Below are 4105 nucleotides of genomic sequence, written 5' to 3' on the forward strand. Positions count from 1 at the left end.
ACGGACTAGTGAAAATTAGTTCAGCACACAGAAAAAAAAGTGTCTTGTAAATTTAAGGACCATTTTAACTTTCACATAGTTCAACAAATTTACTGTAATATTGTTCATTTTTCGTAACCACAACGAAAATTAACTTAGCTAAAGGAAAACTTATAAAAATTCAGTAAATGTTTTTTAGTTCACTAACTACGAAATGAGAAGGATTTTTCCTTAAATAAATTTCCAACGCAGTAGTTAATGCATCGTTGATTCTATTATAAAAATACATGGGCAATATAAAAATCTTACTACGAAATGTGGACAATTTACTAAGAAAAAATTTTGTATGGAAAAAAATTTTTATAGTAAAAATTACCTTAACGACATTACCGATTCGTACGATGGCTACCTACAGATTATTTCCCCTTTTATTATATGTTGGAGTGTTTTTACTCACATTGAAAATTTTAGATAAAGTAGAATAAAAAGTAGTTAATATAATCCTTGACGGGTGTATATAATTTTTTTATAGATTCCTCATAGATTTGGTATATATTTTACCTTAACTTATAGATAGAATTCCAAATAATCAATAAACGTGCTACTGGAAAATGTGAGTGCATCATGTGAGGGAGATTTTAAAGACATTTTGTGTATATCTCGTATGATTGTTTGTGTTTGTTATTGCGTCATTTATGCTGTTGTTGGTTGTTTTGATTCTAGAGACAATGGAATGTTTCTTGTGTGTTGTTGGTATCTTTTGTGGTGCGAGTTGTTTTCTTGCAATAGCGAGATCAGAAAGGGATCGTGTGTGTGTGTGTGGAGTTGTTTTTCGTTACGGCAGGTATGTATCCTCTGTGACTATTTGTGTCTTTGAGTTTTATTGCTGCATTCAGTTCTGTTGATGCATTTATGAAATGCACACGTGGATTTAATTTTGCAAAATTGTACGTGCGGTATTGGTGTTTATTAATGAAAATACATTTATTCGAAACATTTTAGAAACTGAGAAGTGAATGATGTGATGTTAGAGTAATAAAACACGCTTTTTATTGATTAAAAAACAAATAACAGATTAAGAAACTGTATATTTCTGTTAATAGTTTAAAATTAGTGCGGATTTTTAATTGATTTACATAAAAAATATACAACATGAGTGGTAATGGGATGATCTATATTTATTATACATCTGGATCACAAGTTGGAGATGAAACCATTTTTTTTTTTTAAACTATATTTTTTATGTTACAGCAATTCCTACAGGTGAGTACTAAGTTCGAGTTTAGCCGCTAAAATTAAAAATAAATCACTAAGAAAAGTATAAAATTATACGTCTTCGATACAAATTTAAATATAACTTGATGGAGAATAGGCCAAACCAAGTTTTTTATAAAGATTTTTTTTATAATGGATTATTAAAGAGAAATTGCGATTTTAGCCTCTAAACTCGAACTTAATATCCACTTTAAACACTAAATGCTATACTGACAAGTGGAAATTATGTCTAATTTTATAATATTTTTTATTTCAAATATATTCAGAGAATAATTTCAAAAACGTCCCACATTAGTCCATGGATATGATTCCAATAATGTACCTACTGGATGAATTTTTCAATGTGGTAAGTTTTTCTATAAACGGTATTTTGTCCGTTTTCAATAAAACCAAACTTTCAGTTTATTAAAAATAATTATTTTCACTTGCAGGTAGACAGGTCTTGTAATGGTAATTTTTTTGAATATTCCAACGTACTAAGAAAAATATTTCCTTTATTGTATATCATAACCCATAATTTTGTGTAATATAATAATAGTTTTTTGAAATAAAATACTGGAGATTATAGAAAATTTACTTGTTTTGTACGAAAAATTTCTTAGTTGTATACAGGCTTGTTGTACCTTTGATTCCTCAATTTCTCTACTTTTTTGAAAATTATACCGACATACAGTTTATTTCAAACCAATTTCTTAATACAGGTTTCCCAAAAAATTTTTCATTTTTCCGGATAGCAGGAATATTTTGAATGAGTTTAACTATATTCTTCCCACAGCATAGTAATAATGAACTAAAATACGATGCAACACATGAACTAATTTATAAGAAAATCATGAACTTATATAGATGAAAAAAATCTTTGGCGCCAAATCATGGTCATTCTTACTACGGGTTAGTTCATTTTTCATAAAAAATAGTAAACTTTTTTTTCTGTGCAGTATTGTGGGTTGGCACATGGCTCCCCCCTTTAGTGACCAAGCTACAGGTACCGAACTGGGAATTGGACATGTCTTCCTGATCTTGTAACCTTGTTCTTGACGCATTCCGGTTTGGAGTCGGGCGGATAAGTCACGGTCTCCGAACTGCACTCGATATCACATTCTTCACTGGTCAGTTCATTTGACGTTTCAGGTGGGGCAATTGAATGAGGCTTTATATTGTTGGCTGAAGTGTACTTAGTGGTGCCATGTCCAGCGATGTAAGCGGGCTTTAAACGATCTACGGATGCCCGTCCACGGATGTTTACTTTAAAATGTTTTTCCTTCTTAGGCACTACCTCGAAAGGTCCCTCGAATGGTTGTTGTAAAGGGGCACATACATGGTCATTTCTTACAAATACAAGTCTGCATGAATGAAAGTTTTACGAACTTTATGACGAGAAGCTTCATTAGGCAATAAAGATTTCATTTTACGGCGTACAATAGTAACCAGACATATTTTTGACATAATAACATGCGGCATGTAAAATGTAACCAATGGTAAGAAAACACGTGTTTGACAGTTGGATGTACTCAGCTGTGAACAGCTGACTGTGATGTAGTGCCTTTAGTAGTTTTACCATGGAAATATGTCCAATATTGCATAAGTAATTGAAAAGGTAGTCGTAAATCATTAGATGACATTCAAGGAATCAATAAACTATCGAACATATTACTTGTGTTCTATTTCCGATAATAAATGTAGTAAAAATTAAAGGGAAAACAATTTTTAGAATAGTGAGGAAACCTTGTAAATATATATATATATATATATATATATATATATATATATATATATATATATATATATATATATATATATATATATATATATATATATATATATATATATATATATACATATATATATATATATATATATATATATATATATATATATATATATATATATATATATATATATATATATATATATATATATATATATATATATATATATATATAATATATATATATTGATAATGTGATGCCAATAGCATGGAAAACCTCACCTGGCACTCGGATGGGTGCGCCAAACAACATTTCAGCTGGACTCACATTAATGTCCTCCTTTACAGATGCACGTAGTCCAAGCAAGGCTAATGGAACTGTGGAGCACCAGTTGTTGGTTTGATAACTCTCTAAAAGTTTGGGTTTCAAATTGCCGTCCCAAATCCGACGTGATGCGCACAGGAACACCACATAATGATATCCAAACACTTATAAAAGCAAAAGCCACTGTTTCAGCAGTTATATCTGGTACCGGTATGACAGCTGACCAACGGGAAAAACCGATCAATTATGGTGAGGCAATACCGTTGACTCCTTGATGGTGGAAATGGGCCGATAATGTCGATATATACGTGATCGAATCGTGAATCAATCGGACCAAATTCACCTACAGATGACTTAGTGGGCTGCCAACATTTTTTAAAATTTGGGGCGCTTCTGAGAATCCCCACTACGTCGAAAACAGTCGTATACGATATCCAAAACTCCTCGGAAAAGCGCCGTCACTATTGAGAAGTTGTACCACGCCAAGTTACTACAAAAAAGTATCGCATGAGTGCAATTATTAGGTGCCCTTCTTGATACATTTAGAAGGACGCCCATAAGAGCCCCTTCAAACAATCAGAGAAAGTTCATTTTAAGATAGTTGTAAAAGAATCAAGTAAAACACGATTGTTTAGATGTTTATTAATTTTATTAAACATTTATAAATTCTCATAAATATAACATTTATACGACTATCACATCACATTTAACATATTTTTATGCATTAATAAAAGATGGATGTTGAGTTACAAGTTGCAAGTTACATGTTGTAGCGTCTATCAGCCAGTGCTTTTATTCCCAATGGAGGCAGCGCGTAT

The sequence above is a fragment of the Haematobia irritans genome, chromosome 1 (assembly GCF_050003625.1).
Source record: "Haematobia irritans isolate KBUSLIRL chromosome 1, ASM5000362v1, whole genome shotgun sequence".
Taxonomy (NCBI): domain Eukaryota; kingdom Metazoa; phylum Arthropoda; class Insecta; order Diptera; family Muscidae; genus Haematobia; species Haematobia irritans.